The sequence below is a fragment of the Podarcis vaucheri genome (genome assembly GCF_965113315.1).
Source record: "Podarcis vaucheri genome assembly, chromosome: 6".
Lineage (NCBI taxonomy): Eukaryota > Metazoa > Chordata > Lepidosauria > Squamata > Lacertidae > Podarcis > Podarcis vaucheri.
Window position 1 is genome coordinate 44,990,555 of NC_138764.1, and position 15,649 is coordinate 45,006,203.

Sequence of the window (15,649 nt, forward strand, 5' to 3'; positions counted from 1 at the left end):
TATAAGCCATTTTGAGCATTGGTATGTACAATTTTGGCACATTTCTGCTACACTCGCCACGGAATTCAGTGGGGCTTACTTTCGAGAAAACATCTATGCAATTACATGCCTGTACTGCTTCGATTCCCTGAAGACCAGGATGTAGTGTCCTGTGTCCAGGAAGAGAAGTTAGAAGTTATCCTGTATTAATCAATGCTGTATAAGAGATTATCCATTATTTGACCCACCTAGTGCTTGTCTATAGAGATGAAGATGGAGGTCTGGCTGTCAGAGGTGCACTGCCTAGCAAATGCCCTTTGTGCATACAGCGTGGCAGAAAACATTCATCAACAGATCAGGGCTTGCATGTGAATGAACATTTACTTATGTGATGAGACAAAAATATAGAACCTAACCAGTGCTGACATTAGCAGGTGACCATAGACATGAAAGTGAGGGCCTTATGAACATGGTGTATGAGGAAGTGGGAAAATGCATGACAAGGGTGGCTTAAGGTGTTGTTTAAGATCTGAATATATTTATAGTCACAGGATACATTGCTGAATTTTTGTAAAGTCATTGGCCTGTTTCACATATAACTCTAATTCATGATTTGATGGCCCTCTGTCATGTATGCTTTACTTGAGATTCCTGCATTGCAGGAGGTTAGACCAGATGGCAGCTCTACAATTCTAGGATTGTATTGTTAAACCATAGTTTGGTACTATGAGTGAACCTTCCTAAGTGGCTTAACTGTGGTACGTTTACTTCCAACAAAACACAAACTGAACTCATGTTCTGTGGTCTGCTCATGAACCTTGGTGTATTATATACAAACCCAGCACCTTTTTTAAAACTGTGATTATTATTATTTTGGCTACTCCATCCCAAATGCTTATTGAATTATAAAAGCATTGGGCAAGACCACCTGAAAAACAAACTCTGGAAAGACAAGCTCTGGTTTGTATGATCTTCTGTGGGAGAACCCACAGATAAATTGTGATTTGTTGAACAGATCATGGCTTTGTATTATGTGAAAACCAGGCCACAGATCAGAATGCATACACTGTTTGGCTGATACCATTATATCATTTGAATTTCATTTTAAAAAATACATATTTCAGTATTCACTGGTCGGTGACTGGTGAAATTTTTTTAACTGCCGTCTGTTCTTATTTCTCTCAGTGTTTGTATACCAATTTTTAAATCAACCTTATTCTGCAGAAAGAGCGGGAGGGTGAACCCTGAATCAGTTAGTGTCAACCTACATAATGTAAACAGTTTAATTTTAACAAGGATTTCAGTTTATATTTCATGGGTAGCAACTAATCTTTCCTTCTTCAGTTGGCAGTAACCACCTCTTCACAGGTTTGGGAATTTTTCCTCTCTGGCAGCATGACAGAGCTGTCTTTTGGCTGCAATTCCATCATCTGTTTATCTCTACCACCACCATCACGAAGGTCCAGTGCAAGGCTTCTTTTGCTGCAAAATCCGAAAATTCAGACTCCACAGCACTCTATAACAGCCTCCCCCAACCTCGTGCCCTCCTCATCCCTGTTGAGAGCTGTAGTCTAAAACATATGAAGGGCAACAGGTTGGGGAAGACTACTGTAGAACGTTTTTCAAATTTCCCTCTGTAGGGAGTTGTCTGCCAAGTAGCTCTTTTAGACCTACTGAGGAATCCCTGGGTATTGTGTAGAGGAGTGTTTCTCAGTGGGGAATGAACCTTTCCCTCAACATGAACTGAGATTTTGATAACAATGGGTGGGGAGAGGCTATGTCTGTAGTATTTAAGAAAAAAGGAGTGTGTAGCTGCTTGCCACACATCTGTGTGACATGTATTTTGGGCCTGAGAATTTCTGCTTCTGCAGCAGCACATTCTCCCCTTCTCCCCTACCCACCCAAATCAGTTCTAGGGGTTCCTCCAACCCTCTGGGGAAGATTTAGAGCAGGGATGGTGTATATATGGGGTAAGGGGGGCAAGTCCCATTATACGCTCATTGGGCTAGTTATTAAAATACTGCCCTATATTTGACACACCTCTTAAAGGTAAAGATACCCCTGCCCGTACAGGCCAGTCTTGACAGACTCTAGGGTTGTGCGCTCATCTCACTCTAGAGGCCGGGAGCCAGCGCTGTCCGCAGACACTTCCGGGTCACGTGGCCAGCGTGACGAAGCTGCTCTGGCAAGCCAGAGCCGCACACGGAAATGCCATTTACCTTCTCGCTAGTAAGCGGTCCCTATTTATCTACTTGCACCCGGGGGTGCTTTCGAACTGCTAGGTTGGCAGGCGTTGGGACCGAGCAACGGGAGCGCACCCCGCCGCGGGGATTCGAACTGCCGACCATGCGATCGGCAAGTCCTAGATGCTGAGGTTTAACCCACAGCGCCACCCGCGTCCCTGACACACCTCTTACCTGCTGCTTATTGCAAATGTAATTCAGTGGCATGTTGCAATTAAAACAAATATGGCATACATAGTGCAATGGTACTAGAAAACAAACAAATAAATTCCGGAACTAAATCTCAACATAAGCAGGTACAGGCAACTCCCAATTTATGCAGGGATTACATTCCAAGGCACCATGCATTTAAGAAACATCATGTATATTTGAAACACTATTGAGAAAGCTTGCAAAGAGCCTGTTCCGCCCCTTTCTGTGACGTTTTGCGGTCACTTCTGGGTTCAGCACAATGCACGCATGTGTGGTCCTGAACATATCAGACACACCTAAAACGGTCACTGCCTGTATTCAACCCTTGTCAAAAACTGAAAAGAGTAGGTGCCAACTGTATCCCAGAGGGAATGCAGTCGCAGAACTAGAAAGGCTCTCCCCCTGCTAAAGATGGCACAGCTAAGAGAGGCTCCCTGGCAGATCTTAGCAGATGTCCCAATATGCAAATAGTCACAGATACGTAAGTTATTTGTTAAAAAATATGCAATTTAAATCTGTTAAACAGCATAATTATTAATACCATTTTACCTAGAATTGAGTAATAACTGAATAAACATTTCTACACAATTTGATGGTCAACAATTTTACAGCCTTGTTATTTGTTTGTTATTATGGTATTTTTTATGTTTTTATATTGTAAATCACCCTGTGATCCTTGGATGAATGGTGGTATAGAAATTTAATAATAATAAATGATTGTTTTGACAACTTTGCCAAGTATTATTTTTTTATAGCTTTCTCTGCTGAAAGTAGGAAGAAAAACACCCTACTAATTGTATTCATATTACACAATATCAGCCAAACCTGTTTCTGGATCTTTTCCAAGACCACCAACATGGTTCAAATTACTTTAAAGCATGCTAAAGCAAAGATAGCAATTGAAAAGTATTTAAAACACGTAAACAATAAACATAATGTATGGGGGGGGGAATTAACAAAAGGGAAATTGGAAGTGTCCTACCTCAATAATTTATATTTTCATCCCCAAGGTAATAAAAGAACTGCTGAGAGCATATTTTGTTGATAGCTAGCAGCCTGAGTTATCCATTATCTGTTGTATATTATAAGTGGTTCCCATTGGAAATTTTCACATTATGAATGACCTGCACTCATATTTATGCAAAAGAAGATAAAGAAATGAGAAAAACACCTGTAGCTGTAGTTCTGCTTTACTACTTTCTGGTAATTAAAGACTATGAACAGTTGCATCAAGGCAGCCACCTAATCAGCTGTACCTTCTGGTTACAACTCAATTATATGTGTGTTTGATATTTTTGATAATGAACATAGTGTATATTAATCTCCGGTGTGGTCTAGTATGTAGAACATAGCCTTGGACCAATAGCTCTGGATTCATTTGCCATCCACTGAGTAAAATAAAACAGGCTTCCTGATGTACAATTCAGGTCATAAACCCACAGGTCACAAACACTAGTTCGGGACAAAAACTTATGGATTGAGTGTTAAGAAAGCAACAACAACAACAAAAGAAGTGTACGCTGGCAGGATAGTGATGGCACTGGTCTCTAAATAGCTGTGTTAAACAATGGTGGCAACACTGCTAATCTCTGTGGGACATAACACAACACCTAAGTGAAGGAAATTAATTAACAGATCAATTCTAGATCTGTTCTTGGAATCTTGAAAATGCAACATGTGCTCTGCTAAAATCCAGTGGTCCACTATACATGCCTATATCCAAATCAAGGTAATCTGCCAGCCTCTATGCCATGTCCAAGGAAGTTTGCAAAGGATCAAGCCAGGATGTATAATTTAATGGTGCCTGGAACTGTACTACAAGCACCACCTCAGTGATTCCACACATATCTGGCTATTTGTGAATTAATGAGGAAACTTCATCATGGGAGAAATCCAAGGGTAAAACTATCGTGTCATGTGTTCCTGTTTATAAACTGTCATAGATGCTTTACATCTATTTTTGTACTTAAAAATAAATCCTGTATCACAGCAATCATTTATAGCATGTCAGTTATGAATAGTACTCATGTGTGCAATTATAACCTTTGCACGCATGTTTGGAAGCAAGTTCCACTTTTGACAAATAATAGTTAAGAGTGGGCTGTTGGACAAAACCCAGTTCCCTAAGCACAGTTGTTGGAGCTGCAACTGATAGACTGTCAGTATTAACATTTCTTTCTGTACCTGTGGGTAATTTTTTTTTAATTACCTAAGGACTTAAGAGGTTTGCTTTTTTGTCAGGCTGATGATGTTCTGCTAACAACCAAACCTTTTCTTCTTTTTAAAATCTTCCTGTTCCAGAAAGGTTTTTTGTTTGTTTGATAACAATTAATCAAATCAGCCACTTGAAAATGATGACATATCAAAATATTGTAACAATCTCAGAAAGGGTTGAAAAAGAAATGCAGGTTTGTCTCATTGGCTTTTTACTTGCTAAGAGAAACATTCAGTTGTCTTAAAAGCTTTGTAGTTCTGGAAATGTTTTAAGTCAAAATGACATCAATTATTCTGACCCAAAACGGAAATTAAAAAGATCCTTTCTCAAGCTTAAAAAGACATTGGATGATAGCAGCCAGATAAGTACATATAGGTACAAGTTTAAAGCATTACAGATAGAGGTATTTCTGTGCTAAAAAAAAATTACAAAGAAAAGCAGAATCCTGTTTTTTAATTAACTCTTCTTCACACCTTAAAGTCTGCATCTCCTGTGGGGAAGAAGTGGAAGCTGAGAAACAGCTGATGCTATTATCTAAGAAGCAAAACATGCAGGAAACAAAAGAAGTTCTTTTTTTTACTTCATTCAGTTGTGTAGCCTCCAACTTGGATCCTAAAACTAATTATTTTGAAAGCAGGTCCAACTTATTTTTAAACGTAACTGATTTTGTTTGAGTATGCATATGATCACCATATAAAATTCTAAAAATGATGTAGCAAGCCTGAGGCTGTGTTTTGAAGTGTTGCTGAGAACATCTTTTTGTCTTGCACATTTTTGTTTGGAAGCTGTTTTCAGAATTTCTTCCAGAGGAGATAGTGCCAATTCGCAGTTTATTCTAGAGTCTGCAGTGTAATTGTTTTTAAGATGTTTTAAATATGTTTTTACTTATTTATAACTTAATGTCTGCAGTTGGGCTCTTCTAGGACAAAGGGCAGAATATAAATTTAATAATAAATAAAATAAAATATATCCATAATTACAAAGTAAACTATGAATTGTTGCCTCCTTATTTTAGGTTCTGTGTTACAGTTCAATCTTGTTAAAACAAAGTTAAAATCATGCTACTGATATACTATCAATTTACTCACCCAAAATACATTTAAATGTATTTTCCCAAGTGTTCCACATTGAGGGAGGGTAGATTAATATTCTTGTTATAGTTAATAGCTAGGGCTGGGTGATATATCAATATGATCAGAACAAGATGTAACTTTAAAAAAAGGTTTTGGTGACTGCATGCAATTCAAAGTATTAATTGTCGGAACACGCCTGGGGGGCACACACAGACCCTGGAATGAGACAGACCTCTCTGGGCGTCTTCCTGATGAAGCACAGCCTGGGACATTCACAAATCAGTCCTGGTGCGCACCAGCAACACATATCAAAAGACATGTGCACGCTCACTCAGCAGAGTATAGTAGAAACGATTGTGGAGCGTGAGTGTGTGCATTCTAAGTATTTATTAAGCAATCATGGAATCCTCTCACTTCTTCTCCAAGAGAGAGAGAGAGAAAGAAAAGTACAAAAAATAACAGCGGAAGAGAGATAAGACCGGCTGTGGTGATCACACAGGGCCCCGAATGTTTGACGGTCTATTGACCCTGTGCCACCACTGTAATTGCTTTCTTCGCTGCCACCAACCCGTTTCTCACGGGTACAGACGGAGTCCAGTCAGTTGTTAACATTAACAAATAATCAAGTTTATTTTTATAGGCATGAAGAAGCTTATCGTTACAGTTAATTTTTCTTGGCAGTTTCTTAATCTTAGTTCCTTAACTGTCCTATTCGTTCCTAACAACTTCAAACTGATTATCCCAACTATCTATCTATCTGACTCCACCTAACAATTCCTCTCACTCTCTCACCACACAACTCGACCAACCCACAGACTATCCCTACCTCCTCCTTCTCCAACTCCCAACTCTCAACTGACTTCTACACCACACCCACTCTCACTCTAACTCCTCCTATCAGTTTCCACTGGCCAAACACGTCACACTCATTTAACCCTTTCCTTATGACCCACCCAGGAGGTAAACGCCACACTGGCTTCCGCTCTTACACTTTCCAAGCCTAGAAAGTAAACACAGACATGTGATGTAACAATCACACATCCAGCAATGGAGGAGTGAAATGCTGACATTAATAGCAACACTCCTTTGTGTAAAGCTGTCTTAGCTACTGGCAAATCCAAGTTCTCATCTGTACCACAAGGATAGAACATTCTGATGCTCACTTGGTCAGATCATGCAAGTCAAGATTTTGGATCTCCACCCACCCAGGAAGAAATTGAGGGCAAGTGGCAGGCACTGTACCTCACCATATGTGAACTCTGAAGTATGTCTATGTGTTCATGAATGTACACCTCTCTCCAAGGAGCAGAAACTCAGAGTTCCCAATTGTCCGGAGACAAATATACACACAGGCACATTAGAGATGTGGAGGGCTGGAAAGGAAATATAATGCCAGCCTCTATCAGCGGTTCTCAACCTGTGGGTCCCCAGATGTTGTTGGACTACAACTCCCATCATCCCTGAGCTCTGGCCTTGCTAGCTAGGGGTGATGGGAGTTGTAGTTCAACAACATCTGGGGACCCACAGGTTGAGAAAGGCTGCATCTAGATGCATTCAAGAAATATGTAGAGAAGAACCTGAGCTTCAAAAATAGCTCCCAAGTCTTGTACAGATTCACACCGACAGCAGTGTCACATTAGTGATTCTTAAAGAGGTGAACTTACTTGATAAGATAAGCATGTGAGACAATCTGAGTCTTAGACCTACAGTGTGGCGAATTACAGGATGCTGGAATTGAGAACCGATACACAACATGTTTTGAAAGTTACTACAGACATTTGGTCTGTGAGCTCTGTCATGCTGTGTCAAAATGAAACCTAGAATCTTGGCCATGTAGTATTAATATCTCATTTAATTGGAAGGAAAAGCCAATAAAGATTAAAAATGATGTCATAACTTGGGGAAAGTATGTTTTTTTAAAAAAAATACACACATTGTCCTCACTTTGACTCCCTTACATTGTAGGAGAGCTTTATAAAATTCAGTCCTCAGTACTGATAGGACCCTTAATAAGCAAAGCCTCCAACAAACTACACAGCATGGTAATGATACCATAGACTCTTCTGGGACCTTGCCAAATTGTAAACAGCCTCAACATATGTAGACTTCCAACAGGAAATTAAATAACTGCCGTGCTGGAAATATAAACCAATTTACAGTGGTCAAATGTGAGCTTTCCAAAACACTGACAGCATTTAAGGAACATAAAGCTCTAAGAAAATCAGAAGGAAACTAAATTAATGATCGACCTAAATCGTTCATACACATTTTGCACCACCCTCTAGATTAAGGCAATTAATGCATCATGAATCTTTATGAACAAATGCATAGGGTAGACATATAAAGTCATGATCTTTGCTGACGAATTAACAAGCCAGGCATGGGCAATTCTCTCTGCCAACATCTAGATTAATGTTTGAAATTCACCATGATGCAATATGTGACACTTATAAAGTCCAATTTCATATACCTGCATGAACCATTACAAACAGAACTCCAATGACCATTATAAGTATCATGTGTAGACTTTATTAGTACAATTCTTTTTTTCCATCTTTACAAATTTGGGCTTCCATCCTAAGCTCACTTAACTGGAACTCTACTTAATACAGTAGAACCACTTCCAAGTAAGCAGGTGTAGGACCAGTCAGAAAAGTCATTTTAATGTCCTCTTTCCACATGCACAATCCCTCCATCAAAATACAATTATAATTTTAAGAGTAGTTAATCTTACCACCTGCATGCAAGTAAGTGCATTCTCATTTGGGTGCTTGAAAGACGGTTAATTCTTCCAGCACTGATATAATGCATAGCCTCTGCTAGAATCTAAACCTTATAGCAATAAGGAGTGAAAATACAGCCTCAGGGTCCTAGCAAAGGCCAGCATGCCACACAATTTTAGTCACGTGTTTAGGATATTTATATGTATACATGAGCACATATATGTATTAGCTCCTTTGGGAAGAAGGGGAGAATACATATTGAACTAATAGTAATAATAATCAATGATTAAATAATAAATATGTGAGGCTAGTGAGATATATGCACATGCACAAACACTGGCTTGGATCCTAACTTTCTATGAAAAGAACAAAATTCACATTAATGAAACACAGCTTTCCCCTTCCTATGCCCCCAGAAAAATTTGCTCGAAGGAGTTGGAGGATTCTCAAGAAAGGTGTAGGATACGGTGTGAGGAATTTGTAGAAATCACACATGTACTTTATGTAAAAGGAGAAGCAATTTAGGATCCAAGCATTCATCTTTTCTCTCTCAAAGCACTCTCCTGCCCCGCTCAGTCAGCTGAACTTTTAATAAGTCTGCAGTACAGATCCTCCTCCTCTAGAGAAAAATGTAAAAGACTTCTACTGATTGCTGGTCCATAATTTTTCATGGCCACTAAATCGTGTAAAATAAATATTCAAAAGTAATAACTGGAGACAACAAGAAACAGGATTTCCATCTATTTCATTCATTTTTGCCCAGTTTAAACCTTTTCTCTTCCTTTACAAAGGCAAGACCATGTTGTTCTCTGCTACAACATCTTGCCTATTTGTGAAATAAACCGTTAACCTGCCCCAAATAGTCATTAAGTTTTTTCTCCATGTGAAATTATTAATAATGCTGCCTTGTGTTTCTTATACAGAAGCACCTTTCATAGATTCAAGGATGTGAAAGTGTGTTGCACAGGTGGATAAATATTATTAGTGCCCATTTTACAAATGAGGAAGCAAGAAACCTAGCCAAGGTCACATAGCAAGCCAAAGACAGGCCTAGAAGGAGAACTCAGTTTGCCGGATTTCCAGTCCTCTACTGTAGATAATGAGGAATTAGATGGATGCATAAATGTTTTATCAGAGGGTTGTGTGCTGGATGCTATGAGTGAATGCACCAAGTGCCCTCACATCAAGAAGTCCACAAGCAGGATATGAGTGCAACAAAAACCTCCCCACTTGTGCTCTCCAGCAACTGGTATGCTGACACATTCAACTTCCAGTACTGGACACAGTATACTGCCATCATCCCTAGCAGTTACTGACACTCAGCCCCTGCCATTGCACAGCTTTGTAGTGCAAGAACTATGTCTAGTTTTCAAAGACGTGCTAAACCTGTGTGGACCGTACCACTTCAGGCAGACCCCATTCACACATCACAATAAACCAGAGTTAATGGTTTACCACAAACAAGCAACATGCTTTGGTCCTGTCCTGGCACAAGTGGAAGCAACAAGTCATGAAACTTAGCTTTATGTTACAACCAAACTGAGATGACACTAACAAAGCACAACCACCAACAGCTATCCTTGGCTTCTTGCAATCACTACTATAATGCCCCTAATGGGAGGCATCTAGCGTTTCCTTAAAACCTAGAAAGAAGCAGAGTCCACCACCTTTCAATGCATCCTGTTCCACTGTGAAACAATTCTTACCATTAGGAAGTTCTTGTGTTTAGTCGAAATCCTCTTTTCTCATAATTTGAACACTTTGGCTTGGGTCCTACCTTCTGAAGCAACAGCAAACGAAGTATCTCCATCACATATTTGGCACATATTTGAATATTTGAAGATGTCTATCATCTTACTTCTTAATCACCTGTTGGGGGCAACTGTACTCAAGCCCTTCAACCTTTCCTCTTGTTCTCTTGGCAACTCATCATCTTTGTTACCCTGTTCTGGATACATCCAGTTTGTTGATATCCTTCTTGAGCAGCTGTATACTGCACACAGTACACCACGTGAGATGTGATCAAAGCAGAATACACTGGTACCTCGGGTTAAGAACTTAATTCGTTCTGGAGGTCTGTTCTTAACCTGAGGTATCACTGAAACTGTTCTTAACCTGAGGTTCCACTTTAGCTAATAGGGCCTCCTGCTGCCGCCTTACTGCCGCTGCACGATTTCCGTTCTCATCCTGAAGCAAAGTTCTTAACCCGAGTTACTATTTCTGGGTTAGCGGAGTCTATAACCTGAAGCGTCTGTAACCCAAGGCACCACTGTATGGTATGATACCATTATGTTTCATGGATACTATACTTCTTTTGATGCAAGCCATAATCACATTTGCCTTTTTTATTTTATTTATTTATCTAGATACAGGTACTTTATTTACAGCATTGTTACAATAAATGAGTACAGCAGCCCAAATAAGTCCTGTCATATTTGCCTTTTTATCCTCTTTGTCACACAGACCTTGTTTTAGTTTGTAGTCTACTAAAAACAAAAGCCCCTGTATCTTTGCACATGTAATGAACTGTACACACGCGGCTAAAGACTACCTATAAGAGTGGGCTGCCCACTGCTAAATGCATAACAGTGTCCAGCATAACTATGTGGAGGTCAACTTGGTGAATAGGCAAGATGATAAGGCATCCAATCTAACTTGGTATGGTTGACTCAGTTTTCTAAAGGACTAAAAACAAAACAAAACCAGAGAAACATTGGGAATTGCAATGGTGTGCGTGCTTAGATTTCAAAGAGCTTGAGCTCCCAAATAAAATGAAACACAAAATACAAGATGCAGTTAATGTCAGATGCAGCCATTTTTAGAAATACAAGATATCCAAAGTCAGTGTGATACACTGTTAGCACATCAGACTCACAGCCCGGTTTCATATCCCCACTCAGCCATAGAGCTCACTGGGTGACCTTGTTGCCAGTCGTTATCTCTTGGCCTAACTAACCTATCTTTGCACAGTAGCTGTGAGAATAAAATGTTGCCTTGAGATCCTTGGAGGAAAGGTGGGGTAGAGCAGACCGTTACAGCCGAATCTTATTGTCTACTCAGAAGGAAGTAAAATCCCAATTGTAATCCTGTAAGTGTAGTATGTGTAAAGAGAGATATACTCTGTTTACTAAACCCCTTGTAACTATTCACCCCTCACAGAGGAAACAAAGCTTCAAAAGCAAAAACAAAACAAAACAAAATCCTGGCCAAGGATCAATGTTCATCTGGTGACCGCATGTTTCAGATGCATTACACAAGAAGATGAAAGCTTAGAAAACGGCTGCTGTTCTTCATCCGCCACAGCATAAAATATACATTATTGGCATGAAAGTTGTCACTTAGGCTCAGCAAAGAAAGTCACAGTGATTTGGATAGCAATCCAACCCGAAACACACACTATGGAAGGATTCTCCCAGGGGCATATATTTTGCAAAATGGTTGACGGTGTCATAAAAGATGAGCAGTGACACAAAGGGGGAGGGGAGAGATATTTGGTTACAAAGCAACCTAGAGATTTAACAGGCCTCAAAGCTAACATATTACCTTATTACACCTCAACCTTCAGCATTTGCACTGCCATATCTGCCTATGACAGAAACATAATAGGAGACATTACAATGTGATCCAATGCGTGTTTACTCGGAAGTTAGTCCCAATGTGTTACAGAAGCTTATTTCCAGGTAAGTGTGTATGTAAATGCTATGTCAGATACACTAGGAAGCCTTAGACTACCTAGTTTTCAGTATACTCCTTCCAAAATACTGTAAATTAAATCAGACCAAGACTTCAAACATTCAAGATATCACATGAGATAGGCTCAAACATGCAACTTCTGCAATGGGTCAACAGAGGCACCACAATGGAAAATTCTATTAGCAAAGCATTGGTAACTTAGTAGTGAGGTCATGTCTGAATCTTACGATTTGTTCGGTGTTGCTAGTAAGGGACACTGTAGGCCAAGGGGCTGACACCGACCTAACAAAGTTGTCAAAATATCTCATCACAGGTGTCCTAATTTTTCCCCTTCCACTGGGTTTCACCTATTTTTAATAACTACAGTATTCCTTCAAAGTCTTGACAAACTTAAAAACATTAATCAGCTAAGTACCACTTAATACAAGATCCTAAACATTGAATTTCACAGGACAGTTTGGTTCTCAAACAGGGACTACCCATAAATTGTGCAATACTGTATGAATAATCATCACTTTGAAACACAATAAAACCATTTTACTTTGAACAAAACCATGAAAACTCAAAAGGATGCAGAAATAACCTCAAGGCTATAGTCAACAAACACATTTTTGCGGACTAAAATGAATCTTTTCACTGAACAAATTGTGAGCAAGCCAGTATAAACAAAAAGGCCACACAGACAAGCAAAGAAAGCAACCATTTCCCATTCAGGAGAGCAAATTCCCTGAATTAAAATAACTTGGGGTTTGGTTTTTCTATCATTCCCCCCCCCTTAAAGAATAAAGCACAACGACATTTAGAATACTATCCACTTGTTCCACCATAAATATGTGACTTATGAAATAATTTTTTAAGAGATATAGGTCATTAAAAAAATACTTCTTTCAAGTTTGCATTAACTGTATGTTGTTTTAGTAGACATTATTTGGATATACTATACAGTATTTATCTCCCTTACTGGACCAACCAGTACTTTAAAATGTTGAAAACCCAGATTTAAAACTAGACTGCATGCCTAGACTGATTATGGACACCTGGTTGACTCTGCTGTTCTTAGAACAGAGAAGACAAAATCTGGTGATTTTTTAAGGCAATATTTCCACAGAATGTGAACTCTCCTCTAGCAAGAGCAGAACAATTAAGGGGGGAATTAAACAGGTTGACTGACACAGGAGCTAAGGTGACTTTGGGGTAACTAGACTATATCCAGCCACTTCTTCCACGTTGCTCACTCCAAGTATTATTATTGTCGGAAGTCAGGTGATAACTGTACATGCAACATGTCTTTTCTGATCATGGAATAAAAGCAAACAAACAGAAAAAGAAGGTGCAGTGGGTGAATTTATGTTGAGGAGGTGAGAGCCGTGAGAGGGCCCTTTAGGTGGTGCCACCCCAATTGTTGTATGTCTGCTCCAGAGCGGCTTGCCTGGCATTGGCCTTCTAAAATTGCTCCTTGGTATTCTGAGGCGCTGAAGACTTGGATCATGGCTGCAGCACCGGCAGAATAGCTTTCATAGTGAATATGACTGAGCCAACATTGGATTTAGGGTGGTGTGCAGGCTTCCCCTGCAAAGGGCTCCAAGCTGAGGGGACACAGAACAGAAGGCAAGAGCATGAAAATAATAGTTATTAGGGGTGCACCAAATTTTGTCCTCACTCAGGGCGGCATATTACCAAAGTCCACCCCTGACTTGAGCACAGTCATGAGTGTGTATAGTCAAGCCTACTGCATGGCAGCAGCAAAGAGAGCTAACTTTCCAGTCCCCACTGCATCCTCAAGTTGACATCCAGCTGAACTTTTCAGAATAGTGAAGCAGCTGGTTGGTCCCAGTCTATCTTCTGGGACAACAGAACCTTCTGAGGTCAATTGTGACAAAAGCTGCAAGGAACTTTGAGGACAAAAGTTGCCCATATTTACTATTAACTTGATGGTGCTGGAGTTGCAATATGCAAAGTGTCCAAGGTCTTAGTGCTGTACACGGGATCAGTTTCAGTTCTTGTGGCCAGATTATGTTGACAAGGCACTTGAAGGAGGTCACCCCACCCCTGCTCGTCTTAGCTTTGTACCGGTACTTTGAGGGGATTGACTGAGCGGGCCCAGGGAATTGTAAATGCACCTTACAGAAGGTGGTAACTATGACCTTGAAAGGAATGTTGGTATGCTAAAGCTCTCCCTGAACTGTCAGGAGCTGAACACCTACCATCCAGTGGTGAATATTCCCTTTTTGGGCCAAGTGGTGGAGAGGACAGTGGCTGGTAAATCATGCCTATCACCTAGTGAGCTTTGTAGGTGAGAAAGATTTTTGGGTTTCCCGTGACTAAACTAACACTCTAAACATTACAAACATAAGAAATTAGTTCCCAGGTTGAAAATTATACACCACACAACTATTGAAATCTGGCCAGCTCATTAAGAGTTTCCACTGAAGTCCTTTCAAAGTATGAAAAAATGGGGAGGGGGAATTTAAATTTCACTTGACAAGGGGATAATATCAGATCTTTCCATTGCCAACTGAAAGGAAAGAATTCAAGATAAGTTAGCATCACATACTTAAGATCATGAGCAGTTTTTCCACTTCAACCATGTCTTTAAAGAGAGAGTTACATTTATATAAGAGCAGAACAAAAATAAGAGCTTTGTAGGTATAACATATGCATTCTCTTAAAGATCCAAATAGTTCTAACACTTGCTTTGACAGGTAACATGTGTAAGTTTAACCTCTTAAATAATTACATTTAATAGATACACCCGTAATCCCCTTACTTAGAAAGACAGGATTGTTACCCTTAGGTCTTTTTATCATCTTATGGGATTATCTGAAGTAATTCCAAGAGCAGCAGAACTGACAATAAGCCATGGTTTGAAAAATGGGCTCTTCACAGACTTGGCAATAAGCGGCGGGGGGTGGGGGTGGGGTGGATGCCATGTAGGCACACTGCTTGCAATCTCCCTCACTGGAAACCTGCTGTTCTTATTCTGAGCATTTTATTAGATTTGGCTCTAAAAATGGTTGAAATGGTCTTTTGGCACCATGTGAACCAATCTCAATCACTTTACCTTGCAACTAGCTTGGTATAATAGTTGCTTAGAAACAGCTGAACAAATTCAGTTGATCAAAGGATGTAAGAAAGCTCATCTATTCAGTTCAGCAAAGACAGTTTAAGTATTCACTTTGAAGTGGCCAGTTCTTAACATATATTTTTTATGCACAACCCTACATGAAACCTGAGGAGGTAAGGTCCCCTGTGCAAAAATTGTACTGCCTCATTACTAGCCTACAGTGGCCTAAGCCTAAGGTAAGATAGCACAGGAGGAGGAAGAAAGAGGGTGGACATATTCCATGGGTACTCCTTAATTATGGAATTGTTTTCTTCTGGATTCTCAAAGTACAATACATTATTATACACATTAAGCTGTCAGGAAATGATATGCTACACATTCTGACAAATTATAATCAGAACAAAAATGAACACAAATATCTCACCTAAGTATTAACTATGGGCACAAGAGTAATTCTATGCAAGCAA

General features: G+C 39.8%; 1 protein-coding gene and 1 long non-coding RNA gene across 3 annotated transcripts in view; both read right to left on the reverse strand.

Annotated features, from left to right (window-relative positions):
* Positions 1-14,103, reverse strand: part of LOC309534976 — a 73,757-nt gene extending 59,654 nt beyond the window's left edge. Inside the window, exon 1 of the long non-coding RNA XR_014220941.1 lies at positions 13,876-14,103. This is a non-coding gene — a long non-coding RNA (uncharacterized lncRNA). The remainder of the gene's footprint in view (positions 1-13,875) is intronic.
* ROR1 (receptor tyrosine kinase like orphan receptor 1) overlaps positions 1-15,649 on the reverse strand; it is a 165,284-nt gene that overhangs the window by 136,681 nt on the left and 12,954 nt on the right. The window lies entirely within an intron of this gene.